Below are 15011 nucleotides of genomic sequence, written 5' to 3'. Positions count from 1 at the left end.
GTCCATGGGGTCGCAACTGAGCGACTTCACTTTCACTTTTCACTTTCATGCATTGGAGAAGGAAATGGCAACCCACTCCAGTGTTCTTGCCTGGAGAATCCCAGGGACAAGGGAGCCTGGTGGGCTGCCGTCTATGGGGTCGCACAGAGTCGGACACGACTGAAGTGACTTAGCAGCAGCAGCAGCAGCATACACACATTATATAGATACATATGGAGAGATTTATTATGAGAACCAGTAAATTATAAATCCTGGTTTAAGAGTAGGAAAACATTGCGATGTCCCAGCTCAGTCATTCAGGCAGATGAAGGTGTGAATTCTCCTCTCCTCTACCTTTTGTTCCATTCAGGCCCTCAGTGGACTGGATGAAGCCCACCACCTTACAAAGGGCAATAGCATTACTGAGTCCACTTATTCAACTGCTAGTCTCATCTAGAAACACCCTCCAAGACATTTAGAAATAATTTTCAGCCAACTATCTGGGAACCCTATGACCTAGTCTAGTAGATACATAAAATTATCCAACACAGTTCCCTAGATAGCTTCCAGATGGGGGCTGGTCACCAGAGGAACTAACTACATGATTGATAGGGTTGGAGCTTTCAGCTCCACCCCTGACCTCCGGACAGGGAAGAAGGGATGGAAATTGAGTTCAATCGCCAATGGCCAGTGACTCAATCAATCATGTCTGGATAGTAAAACCACATGTAAAAACACTAAATGTGGTTTTAAACTGGAGCAGGCATCAGAATCATCCGGAAGGCTTATTAGAACACAGGTTGCTGGGCTCCACTCTCAGAGTTGTTGATTTTGTAGGTCCAGGGTGCCAAGATTGTTCATTAATAACACGTGCCCAGGTGACCTTCAAGCTGCTGGCCTGGGAAGCACGGTTTGAGAAACATCTCTTCCAAGAAAAGAAGTGACGTATCAAGAGCAAGGCATAGAACCAATCCCTTCTGACTGAAAACAAAAAGGGGTATATGGTGCATGAGAATTTTCAAACAGTAATAAAACAACTAGAAAGTCAGTCGTTTTTTCTTTTTGGGGAGGGATGTGACAAGGGAAAATACTGTAGTTGCTGGGCCTTTGGATCCTGAACAGAGAATGAGGACAAAGAAAGTATCCATTAAGGAGAGATTGTATAAGTCTTTTCTTTTTTGGCTGTGCCGCAAGACTGCGGATTGAACCTGGCCAGTGAGAGTGTAGAATCCTGACCATTGGGCTGCCAGTGAATTACCAACAGTTAGTCATTGTTTGTTATCATGTGCAGGCAACTCTGATCAAATTTTTTTAATTGTCTAAGTCAGGGTTCCCCAATCCTCAGGTCACAGACCAGACTGTTCCAGAGCCTGTTAGGAACCAGACCACAGAGCAGGAGGTAAGAGGCAGGAGAGCAAAGCTTTGCCTGCCATATTTGGGGCTGCTGGTATAAAACAATTACTATGGCTACTCTTGAGCCTGTTTCCTATTAGTACATTTGAGTACTTATCTTTAATAAATATTGTATTCTGTTTAAAAACTAAAATGGGAATCTGTATGGTCAGTCCCCAAGACACCTGGAATCAGTTACATGCACTTATTTGGAGAGTAAATTCTTAGTGATTCAGAATGCTTTGTGTTCCTTCAAGTTCACTTTGGGCACAGTTTGTGTCTCTAACCCTTGTGTAACTATGGATTCCTACATTTAAAAAGTATTCAAAGAGATAGTTGCATGTGATTTTTCTCTTTCAAGTTACCTTTCATTCTGGAGTGAAAATTTAGATGATGTTAATAAGACAAAAATATGTGCAAACAATAGGGTTCAGCTTTGAAAAATGTACAATAAAATATTATTTTAAAATTGTCCCTTGCAGATGGCCCATGCTGCTGCTGCTGCCGCTAAGTCACTTCAGTCGTGTCCGACTCTGTGTGACCCCATAGATGGCAGCCCACCAGGCTCCGCTGTCCCTGGGATTCTCCAGGCAAGAACACTGGAGTGGGTTGCCATTTCCTTCTCCAATGCATGAAAGTGAAAAGTGAAAGTGAAGTCGCTCGGTCGTGTCCGACTCTTCGCGACCCCATGGACTGCAGCCTACCAAGCTCCTCCATCCATGGGATTTTCCAGGCAAGAGTACTGGAGTGGGGTGCCATTGCCTTCTCCAAGATGGCCCATAGGCACATGTAAAGATACTCAGCATCACTAATTTTCAGAGAAATACAAATCAAAACTACAGTGAGGTATCACCTCACACCAGTCAAAATGGCTACAAATAAATGCTGGAAAAGGTGTGGTGAAAAGGGAACCCTCCTACACTTTTTGTGGGAATGTGAATTGGTGCAGCCACCATAGAGGACACTATAGAAATTCCTTAAAAAACTAAAAACAGAATTACCATATGATCCAACAATCCCACTCCTGGGCATATATCTGGAGAAAATTCTAATTCAAAAAGATACATGTACCACAGTACTCATAGTAGCACTATTTAAACAGCCAAGACATGGAAGCAACCTAAATGCCCATGAGCAGACAAATAAATAAAGATGTGCTACATACATACCCAAGGGAACACTATTTAGCCATAAAAAGAATGAAGTAACGCTATTTGCATTTGTAGCAACATGGATTGGCCTAGAGATGATCATACTAAGTGAAGTAAGCCGAACAGAGAAAGACAGATATCATATGATACTTGCATGTGGAACCTAAAATATGATAGAAATGAATTTATTTATGAAACAGAAACAGACTCACAGACGTAGAAAACAAACTTATGGTTATCAAAGGGGAATGGAAGGGCATAAATTAGGAGTTTGGGATTAGCAGTACAAACTACTACATATAAAATAGATAAACAACAAAAGTCTTACTGTATAGCACAGGGAACTATATTCACTATCTTGTAATAATCTATCATGGAAAGAATATGAAAAAGAATATATGTATGTGTAATGAAATCACTTTGCTATACACCAGAAAATAATACAACATTGTAAATCAACTGTACTTCAATAAAAAAGCAAGCAATTGAGAGATACTGTCAAAAATGTCAACTATTGGCAATAGTTTCTTAGATAAAGTTTCTTAGATATGCTTTTCTCACCAAAAGCATAAGCAACAGAAGAAAAATAGGTAAATTAGACTTCATCAAATTTAAAAATTATTATGCATCGAAGGACGCTACCAGAAGAGTGAAATGATAACCCACATAATGAGAGAAAATGTTTGCAAATAATACATATGATGAGTCTTCTATCCAGAATATAAAAAGAACTTTTATAACCCAACAGCAAAAAGGCAAATACCCCTATTAACAAACAGGCAAAGGACTTTTCTCCAAAGAAGAGACATAAATGATCAAAAGTGCATGATCAGATCAGTGTCATTATATCACTTATATGTAGAATCTCAAATAACTCAGAAATAGAGTGTAGATTGGTATTATCAGGGGATAAGGAGTTGAGGAATGGGAAAATATTTGAATAAATTCTGAGGATTCAATGTTAATAATACCTGAAGATTACTGATCTTAAATGTTCTCACAACAGAAAAGAAATGGTAATTATGTGACATGATGGAAGTGTTAGTTAACTATAGTGGGCTTCCCTGGTGACTCAGAGGGTAAAACAGTCTGCCTGCAATGCAGGAGACCCGGGTTTGATCCCTGGGTCGGGAAGAGCCCCTGGAGAAGGAAATGGCAACCCATTCCAGTACTCTTGCCTGGAGAATCCCATGGACAGAGGAGCTTGGTAGTCTATAGTCCACGGGGTCGCAAAGAGTTGGACATGACTGAGCGACTTCACTTCACTTCACTTCACTTCATGGTGGTGATAATTTTGACATTTATAAGTGTACTAAATCAAGGCATTGTAGACCTAAAACTTACATGATGTTATAAGTCAGTTATATCTCAGTAAAGCTGAAAAAAAAATCAATGTCATTATGTCATCAGTAATTAGGGAAATGCAAATTGAAACCATAATGAGTCACCACTTCTCTCCCACTAGGATAGCTATGATTTTTTAAAAAGCGAAAATAACAAGTGTTGGCAAAGATGTGGCCAAAATTTTTTAAGAAATTGGAAACCTCACACATTCCTAGTGGGAATGTAAAATGGTGTAGCCACTGTGGAAACAGTTTTGTGCTTCGTCAAACAGTTAAACATAAAGTTACTACACGACCCAGCAATTCAGGGGAAAAAAGGAGAGGGAGAGAAGAATTATTTGAAGATGTGGCCAAAATTTTGATGAAAAAATATTCATTTGTGGATTCAAAGAACTCCATGTAGGATAAACAAAGAAATTCACATTTGGACACATAATAGTCAAACAGTTTAAATCCCCAAACACAGAAAAATTTGAAAACACTAAGAGAAAAACAGTATGTCAGAACTCACAAGCACAGTTTTAGGCAAAAAAAAAAAAACCCTCCAAACTTGTAAATACAGTTCTGATGAGCCTTCTTTCTCAACAGAAATGATAGAGGCTAGAAGGCATTGGAATAATTAATCAAGATGCTGAAAGGAATAATAAACTGTTCATTCAAGTTTCTATGTCCAAAAAAATTATCCTTCAGAAATGGATAATTTTTTTTAACTTTAAGTAAATTGAATTAAAAAAATAAAAAATGAAGGTAAAATAAAAACTTTTCCAGGTAAAGAGTGAGAGAATTCATTGTTAGCAGACCTGACTTAACATGAAATATAAAGCCCTTCAGGGTGAAAGGAAATAACACCAATGGTAACTTGAACCCACAGGAGGAAATGAAGAACACCAGAAAAGTTACATATGAGGTTAAATATAAAGAACTGCACAAATATATATTCTCTTCTCTCCTGTTAATGTCTTTAAAAGAGATAAGACTAAATTAAAAAAAAAAAGAGATAAGATTTTATAAATCAAAAGAGATAAGATTTTATAAGTCATTAGGCTTCCTGGGTGGCTAGTGGTAAAGAACGTGCCTGCCAACGCAGGAGACTTAAGACATGCAGGTTTGATCCCTGAGTCGAACCTGGAGGAGAGCATGGGCAACCCACTCCAGTATTCTTGCCTGGAGAATTCCATGGCCAGGGGAGCCTGGCGGGTTGCAGTCCTTGGGGTTGCAAAAGAGTTGGACATTACTGAAGTGACTTAGCACACATGCATGCATTGTTGGGATTAAAACATATATATATGTAATATACATAGTGATAATAACACAAGGAGTGGGTAGGGAATGAAGCTGTATTGGAGCAAAGTTGCTGTATTTAACTGCCAGAGAAGACTCTACACATGGACATCACCAGATGGTCAACACCGAAATCAGGTTGATTATATTCTCTGCAGCAAAAGATGGAGAAGCTCTATACAGTCAACAAAAACAAGACCAGGAGCTGACTGTGTTTCAGATCATGAACTCCTTATTACCAAATTCAGACTGAAATTGAAGAAAACAGGGAAAACCGCTAGACTATTCAGGTATGACTTCAATCAAATCCCTTATGATTATACAGTGGAAGTGAGAAATAGATTTAAGGGCCTAGATCTGATAGAGTGCCTGATGAACTATGGAATGAGGTTCGTGACATTGTATAGGAGACAGGGATCAAGACCATCCCCATGGAAAAGAAATGCAAAAAAGCAAAATGGCTGTCTGGGGAGGCCTTACAAATAGCTGTGAAAAGAAGAGAGGCGAAAAGCCAAGGAGAAAAGGAAAGATATAAGCATCTAAATGCAGAGTTCCAAAGAATAGCAAGAAGAGATAAGAAAGCCTTCTTTAGCGATCAATGTAAAGCAATAGCGGAAAACAACAGAATGGGAAAGACTAGAGATCTCTTCAAGAAAATTAGAGATACTGAGGGAACATTTCATGCAAAGATGGTCTCGATAAAGGACAGAAATGGTATGGACCTAACAGAAGCAGAAGATATTAAGAAGAGATGGCAAGAATACACAGAAGAACTGTACAAAAAGGATCTTCACGACCCGGATAATCACGATGGTGTGATCACTCACCTAGAGCCAGACATCCTGGAATGTGAAGTCAAGTGGACCTTAGAAAGCATCACTATGAACAAAGCTAGTGGAGGTGTTCAAATCCTGAAAGATGATGCTGTGAAAGTGCTGCACTCAATATGCCAGCAAATTTGGAAAACTCAGCAGTGGCCACAGGACTGGAAAAGGTCAGTTTTCATTCCAATCCCAAAGAAAGGCAATGCCAAAGAATGCTCAAACTACCGCACAATTACACTCATCTCACACGCTAGTAAAGTAATGCTCAAAATTCTCCAAGCCAGGCTTCAGCAATACATGAACCGTAAACTCCCTGATGTTCAAGCTGGTTTTAGAAAAGGCAGAGAAACCAGAGATCAAATTGCCAGCATCTGCTGGATCATGGAAAAAGCAAGAGAGTTCCATAAAAACATCTATTTCTGCTTTATTGACTATGCCAAAGCCTTTGACTGTGTGGATCACAATAAACTGCGGAAAATTCTGAAAGAGATGGGAATACCAGACCACCTGACCTGCCTCTTGAGAAATCTGTATGCAGGTCAGGAAGCAACAGTTAGAACTAGACATGGAACAACAGACTGGTTCCAAATAGGAAAAGGAGTACATCAAGGCTGTATATTGTCACCCTGCTTATTTAACTTCTATTCAGAGTACATCATGAGAAACGCTGGGCTGGAAGAAACACAAGCTGGAATCAAGATTGCCGGGAGAAATATCAATAACCTCAGATATGCAGATGACACCACCCTTATGGCAGAAAGTGAAGAGGAACTAAAAAGCCTCTTGATGAAAGTGAAAGAGGAGAGTTAAAAAGTTGGCTTAAAGCTTCAACATTCAGAAAACGAAGATCATGGCATCCAGTCCCATCACTCCATGGGAAATAGATGGAGAAACAGTGGAAACAGTGTCAGACTTTATTTTGGGGGGCTCCAAAATCACTGCAGATGGTGACTGCAGCCATGAAATTAAAAGACGTTTACTCTTTGGAAGAAAAGTTATGACCAACCTAGATAGCATATTCAAAAGCAGAGACATTACTTTGCCGACTAAGGTCCGTCTAGTCAAGGCTATGGTTTTTCCAGTGGTCATGTATAGATGTGAGAGTTGGACTGTGAAGAAGGCTGAGCCCCGAAGAATGGATGCTTTTGAACTGTGGTGTTGGAGAAGACTGTTGAGAGTCCCTTGGACTGCAAGGAGATCCAACCAGTTTATTCTGAAGGAGATCAACCCTGGGATTTCTTTGGAAGGAATGATGCTAAAGCTGAAACTCCAGTACTTTGGCCACCTCATGTGAAGAGTTGACTCATTGGAAAAGACTTTGATGCTGGGAGGGATTAGGGGCAGGAGGAGAAGGTGATGACCGAGGATGAGATAGCTGGATGACATCACCGACTCAATGGATGTGAGTCTGAGTGACCTCCGGGAGTAGGTGATGGACAGGGAGGCCTGGCGTGCTGCGATTCATGGGGTCGCAAAGAGCTGGACACGACTGAGTGCCTGAATTGAACTGAACTGAACTGAAGCTAGTATTAACCTAAAGAATATTACGGTAAGTCAGGATGATTACTGCAGTCCCCAGAGCAACCACTCTACCTACCAATATAGTTTGAGTGAGTAAAATGGGTGAAATTCTTAAGTTTGGATGAGTGAAAATAACTCAATAAAATACAATTTACAAAGGTCAACAGATATAGTTCAATGGTAGGCTAAAAAGATTTTTAACACAAAAAAAGGCAATCAAAGAGGGACAGAGAAATAAAAGAAAATGGGAGAACTGTAGAAAATAAATAGCAAATGGCAGGCATAAAGTCAACTATATGAATAATTCCATTAAAAGTGAATAGTTTAAACAATTCAATCAAAAAGCAGAGATTGTCAGATTGGATTTTTTTTAAAAAAAACAGGATTCAGCTATACGCTATCTATCAGAGACACAAATCAGATTCGAAGACACAGGCAAGTTGAAGGTAAAAGAATGCAGACTGTAACTGTAAGGAAGCTGAAGTGGCGGTGTCATTATCAGATAAAATAAGCTTTAGGATAAGAAATATTACTGTTGATGGGAGGAATATTTCATAATGATAAAAGAGTCAAGACAGCAAGAGAGAGGTAACAACTATAAATCTATACATACTAACAATGATGTCTCAAAATACATGAAGCAAAAAAAAAATACATGAAGCAAAAACTGATAGAAATGAAAACAGAAATAGATAAATAATCATAGCTTTGGCACTTCAAGACCTCACTCTTAATAATTAATAAGATGTATATCCAAAATATATAATATATTCCTACTACAAAATAAAAGTAAAATAAAGTGAAAGTAAAGTCGCTCAGTCGCGACTGACTCTTTGCTACCTCATGGACTGTAGCCTACCAGGCTCCTCTGTCCATGGAATTATCCAGGCAAGAGTACTAGAGTGGGTTGCCATTTCCTTCTCCAGAGGATCTGTCTGACCCAGGGATCGAACCCAGGTCTCCCACATAGCAGGCAGACACTTTACTGTCTGAGCTACTAGGGAAGCCCTAAAAAGAAAATAAATTTGAATAGACATTTTACCAAAGAATATAGGAAGGCACAAAGAGCTAGTAAGCACCTGAAAAGATGCTTAACATCATTAATCATTTGGGATATGCAAACTAAAACCAAAATAAGATACACAATCACTAGGATGGCTATTAAAACAATTGTGAATGTTGATGAGGGCATGAAGAAATTGGCATCCTCATACATTTCTGATGGGAATGTAAATTGTACAACCACTCTGAAAAGAGTTTGGCAACTAATAAAATTTAAACTTCATTTATGACCTAACAGTTCCCCTCCTAGGTATCTGTCCAAAAAGACATATATCCACACAAAGATTTGTACATGAAGTGTTCATAGTGCCATTGTTCACAAATAACTAAAAAGTGGAACCCACTGAATATCAACTGATGAACGGATAAACAAACCGTAGGATAGCCATACAATGCAACGCTCTTCAGCAATATAAACGGATAAAATTTGCATGCTACAACATGGGTGAACGTCAAAACAAAATGGTAACAACCATAAAAGACCACATACTCTATGAAAATACTTTTATAAAATGTCCATAAACGGCAAACTTATAGACATGGAGAGCAGATCAGCTGGGTGCCTGGACCTGAGGGTGGCAACAGAACTGAGTAAAAACGGGCAGAAACAAACTTTTTGGGATGATGGAAATCTGCTCAAATCGGATTGTGATTTTCAGAGTTGTCAAACTGTAAATTTACTAGAAATCATCAAATTACACACTTATAATGGGCATATTTCATGCTATGTAAATTATATCTCAAGAAAGTTGTTTTAAAATGAATCACATTCAACTGGTACAGAAGAACTGTGGAGAAAGCCAGTAAGTATGGAACAACAAAATGCGAGGAAATGGAAGTTTGCATGGAAAAACAGAATTTAACTTTGAATGCTCGAAGGAAGAACAAAAGATGCTGGTCTTCACCCAGAAGAAATAAAAAAGATAATGCTTGAAGGACTAAATTGTTTTCACCAAGAACTAGACACTCATTCTAAACCAATGGATCACATAATTTTATGTTTATTATTCAGCCAATTTCTCTGATTTTTGCAGAAGAAGACTAAGTATAACAGAAATGCTCGATAAATGTCCTTGTAAACATATTTTAATGGAAATTTTTTGACTGTGGAGACATTTGAAAGTTACTAGAGTGAATTCCAGATGAATCCATAGACAGTGTATAAGACATGGCTCTCCAGAGAAACAGAACTAACAGGATATATTTATCCCATTTTTATTATTTTTTATAAAGTGTAAATCATATATAAATTAACAATAGGAATTGGCTCAAGTAATTGTAGAAGCCTCAGCCTGCCATCTATGAGCTGGAAAACTAGGAAAGCAGGTGGTATAAACCAGTTGTGCCCTAGGGCCAGAGAACCAGGAGAACTGATGGCCAAGGGCCAATAGAAGACAAATGTCCCAGCTCAAGCAAAGAGCAAATTTGCCTTCTTTTGTTCTACCCTTTTTGTTCTATTTAGGCCATCAGTGAATTTAGAACATAGTCTATCCTTGACCTGGGAGGTAACCCAGTTAGATTTGTCTTTCAGAAAATCACCCAGGTTTTTTGCAGAATGAAGAGGGAATGGGTGAGGTGGGGGTGAGGGAGCGATGTATATACAGTTCTGGTCTCTGCCTCCCTCCTGTTTACAGGCTCTTGCAGCCTGAAGGAAGCCAGAGGCTGCAGGGGGCAGGGGATGAGCCAGGAGGCAGGACAGAAGGGGCTGGGAGGGCCCTAGGATAACTCTGGCTTTCGCTTTCACGAACAGGAGGTTGGCAGTGCCATTCACTGTGGTAAAGGAACAGGTGCTCAGGAGGAAGGAACGGATGCTGTTTGAGGGGGTGTGCTAGTGTGAGATGAAGACAGGGATTTGGGAGTCTGTGAAGCTGACATCACAGAAGTGGATGAGCTCACTCAGGTGAGGGTGAGTGGAGCGAGAAGAGGAGAAGGTGCAGGATGGAGCGCTGGGATGCCAGCATTTATCGGGTGAGCAAGAGGAAGGGGAGCAAGAACAAGAGCCTGCAGAAGGCCAGCAGGGGAGATGGAAGGCTTGAGGCACAGGCGGCAAACCAGATGCTTGGGCAGGATTTTCTGATAGGTATCTGCAGTTAGTTGGGCCAATTCTGTTTTCTGTTCTCATTTCGTCTTGCTTGAAAGGTGCTTAACATGTTCTTTGTTGAGACATAATTCACATACCATAAAAGTCACCATTTCAAAGTGTACAATCAGTGTTTTCTGGTACACTGGCAAAGTTGTGCAACTATCACCACAGTCTAATTCCAGGACTTTTTCATCACACCTCCAAAGGTGCCCCATACCCATTAGCAGCCATTCCCTGTTTCCCCTGCCTTCAGCCCCTAGCAACTGCTAATTGACCTTCTGTCTCTGTGGGATTTGCCTCTGTTGGATATTTCATACAAGTGGAATCGCATAGTATGTGGTCTTTTGTGAGACTGGCTTCTTTCACATGCATAATTCTTTCAAAGCTCCTCCATGTTGTAGCATGTGTCTGTACTTCATTTCCTTTTACTGATGCATAATAATCCACTATCTGAGTATACCACATTTGATTTACCCACTCATCAGTTGAACTATGAGCTATTATGGATTACACTTTTATGAACACTCATATACTAATTCTTGTGTGAACATATGTTTTCAATTCTCTTGGGCATATACCTAAGAATAGAATTGCTGGATTATATGGTAAATCTGGACTACCCTGGTGGCTCAGACGGTAAAGAAACCGCATACAACACAAAAGACCCAGGTTTGATCCCTGGGTCAGGAAGATCCCCTTGAGAAGGGAATGGCTACCCACTGCAGTATTCTTGCCTGGAGAAGTCCATGGACAGAGGAGCCTGGAGGGCTGCAGTCCATGGGGTCGCAAAGAGGCAGACATGACTGAGTGACTAATACATGTACACATGGTTACTCTATGTTCAGCTTTTAGAAGAACTCTAAGTCTTGTATCACTAACCAGATATGGGACTGTGGCTGAGGTCCCTCGTCGGTAAAAATAAAACAATAAAGGACATTTTGCCGTTTCCAAAGTAATTGCACTGTTTTACATTCCCACCAGCAATGATGAGGAGTCCGGTTTCTTACATCCTTGCCAACACCTGTCGTATGTCTTCCTTTTACGATAGCTAGTGTGAAGAATTTGACTTGTGTTTATCTGAATATTAATGATGCTGAGGATGGCCATGGTGTTTTCCTTTGTTGAGATTTGCCTGTACATATCATTAGACTTTCCCCCTATTGATTTGCTTTTCTCTTATTGATTTATAGAGATTTTCCAGCTGATTGTTCCTATACTATGGTTCCTATGCTATTTAATAACAGGGTCCAATCCCCCCACTCCATCATCCTGTAAGATTGATTGTATCCTTGCAATCATATATTGTCTCCAGTGTTTTTGGTCTGTATCTTGGCTTTCTATTTCTTTAGAATGATCCTGAATTAATTCTATCCTATTTAATTTCTATAGCTTAAAGATAAATCTTTATATCTTGTATCTTGTTCTTTTTTTTCCTGAATTATCTTGGATATTCTTGGATGTTTAGTCTTTCACATGAGTTTTAGAATCTACCTATCTAGTTACATGAAAAATCCTCATACATTTTTATTGAAATAAATTGAATTTGTAGGTTTATTTTAAGGAAGAAGTGACATCTTTATGACAGTGAGTACTCCTATGCATAAACATGTTATATCACTCCATTTTTAAAATATTCTTTTTATAATTCTAGAAATATTTTGTATTTTCCTCTGTAAATGTCTAGTGCATTTTTTATAAGCTATATTCCTAGACACATGAGAGATTTTACTGACATTGTGGATGGTATTATTTTGCCTATCACATCTCTAGCTTCTCATTCTTATTACAATCAATATGATAATCTATTGATTTTTGTATACGAATTTTGTATCTGGTATTCCTGCCAAAGTCCTCTATTAGTTCAAATAGTTCTTCTCTAGATTTTCTAAATTGACAATAATGTAACCTGAAAACAAAAACTGTTGTCTCTTCATAATATTTTTTTTTTCTGACTGTGCTGGGTCTTCATTGCAACACGCAGGTTCTGGGACCTTAATTCCCAGACCAGGGATCAAATCCATATCCACTGCATTGTAAGACAGATTCTCAAGCAGTAGACCACCAGAGAAGCCCCTCAGTTCAGTTCAGTTCAGTCGCTCAGTCGTGTCTGACTCTTTGCAACCCCATGAATCGCAGCACACCAGGCCTCCTTGTCCATCACCAACTCCCGGAGTTCACTCAAACTCATGTCCATCGAGTCGGTGATGCCATCCAGCCATCTCATCCTCTGTCGTCCCCTTCTCCTCCTGCCCTCAATCCCTCCCAGCATCAAAGTCTTTTCCAATGAGTCAACTCTTCGCATGAGGTGGCCAAAGTACTGGAGCCTCTATTTCTTCCTAATTCTTATCCTTCTTATTAGTTTTGCTCATTACATTAGCTAGAAAGTTGAGATGGTGATGAGTAGTAAGGTGACAGAGAGCAATCCTTTCTTGTTCTTGACTCAGTGGAAATGCTTCCAAACTTTCATCTTAAGTATAAACTTTAGGTTTGGGGTAGATACCTTTTAAAATCTCCTTTCTATTCTTAATTTGCTAAGCGTTTTTATAAGGAATCTATGTTTCATTTTGCTGAACAGTGTTTCTGAATTTTTGAAAGGATAAATGGATTTTCTCCTTTCAGCTCAGTTCAGTCGCTCAGTCATGTCAGACTCTTTGCGACCCCATGGACTGCAGCATGCCAGGCCTCCTTGTCCATCACCAACTCCCAGAGTTTACCCAAACTCATGTCCATCGAGTCGGTGATGCCATCCAGCCATCTCATCCTCGGTCGTCCCCTTCTGCTCCTGCCCTCAATCCCTCCCAGCATCAGGGTCTTTTCCAATGAGTCAACCCTTCGCATGAGGTGGCCAAAATATTGGAGTTTCAGCTTTAGCATCAGTCCTTCCAACGAACACACAGGACTGATCTCCTTTAGGATGGACTGCTTGAATCTCCTTGCAGTCCAAGGAACTCTTGGGAGTCTTCTCCAACACCACAGTTCAAAAGATCAATTCTTTGTCACTCAGCTTTCTTCACAGTCCAACTCTCACATCCATACATGACCACAGGAAAAACCATAGCCTTGATTAGATGGAAGTTTGTTGGCAAAGTAATGTCTCTGCTTTTTAATATGCTATCTAGGTTGGTCATAACTTTCCTTCCAAGGAGTAAGTGTCTTTTAATTTCATGGCTGCAATCACCATCTGCAGTGATTTTGGAGCCCCCCAAAATAAAGTCTGACACTATTTCCACTGTTTCCCCATCTCTTTTATCAATTAGCAAATCACAGTGATAAATTTTCTAATGTTAAATTATCTTTTGGTGAGTAAACAAAATTAATATCAGTCCTGGGCTGATGCCAGCCTGCCTGACACTGACCTTGATCTTCCACAATAATGTTTCCTTGGAAACAGCGGAGTTCGAATAAAAAAGGGTTATAATGAATACCTCCTTTGTTGTGTGCTTAAATTTAGGGGGGTTGTCAATGGGCTTACACAACCAGAATGATGTAAATTATTGATGGGAAATAGAGGCTGCGACTTCTATGAGTCAAGGCAACCCTCACATACCTTGGCTCTGCTGCGCACGACCTGTGAGAAAGTGACAGAAGAACCTGTGTGCTTGGGTAGCTGCTGGGCCTCCCAGGAAGATGCCATACCTCCTGCTTTGTGTTCTAGGTTAAAATCTATTGTGTCTCATGGGTCTGATTGCCAACTGGAACCCATAATCACAGGAGTGGTACTGCACCTTCCATTCCAGTTGTCATGATATATGATTTTTTAAATATGTTGCCAGATTCTACTCGCTAGCGTTTTATTTTAGGATTTTTGCAAATGTATTCTTTCCATGTACTAGCATCCAAGTTTGATTTGGCACCAGTTATAGAAGCCCACAATTCTTATCTGCAATTCCAAAATTTGGAAAGTTCTGAAAACTAGCAAAAAGTGAGGGGAAAGGACACGTTTTCGGCAAACTCACCTGGCCACTAAACCCAATCTGAACTAATGTGAGACTATTTATAGATTTTATTTGTCCCACTTAATATGTTTTATGGTAGAAACAGTAACATATTTGATTGTAGGGAAGTGGTCCCAACTGTGCTAAGGGAGTTAAATACAAGTTACATACTGCATCATCTTTCTAAACTTCCAAACCCTGAAAAGTTTAAGATGAAGGATATTTTATCATAATAAACTAGTCAGATTTCCTCTGGTTTTGTGCGTGTATGTGTGTGTGTTTTTTTGGAGGGGATGGCTGTATTTGAAGTAGTTTGCATAAGATGGGGATTATTTTTTTCTTTAAAGTGTGGAAATCTTGTGAAGCCAGTTGGGCTTCATGGTGTGTGTGTGTGTGTGTGTGTGTGTGTGTGTGTGTGTGTGTGTGTTATTGTTGGTGGT

The sequence above is a fragment of the Capra hircus genome, chromosome 3 (genome assembly GCF_001704415.2).
Source record: "Capra hircus breed San Clemente chromosome 3, ASM170441v1, whole genome shotgun sequence".
Classification (NCBI taxonomy): Eukaryota; Metazoa; Chordata; class Mammalia; order Artiodactyla; family Bovidae; genus Capra; species Capra hircus.
Note: the sequence above shows the minus strand (reverse complement) of the source record.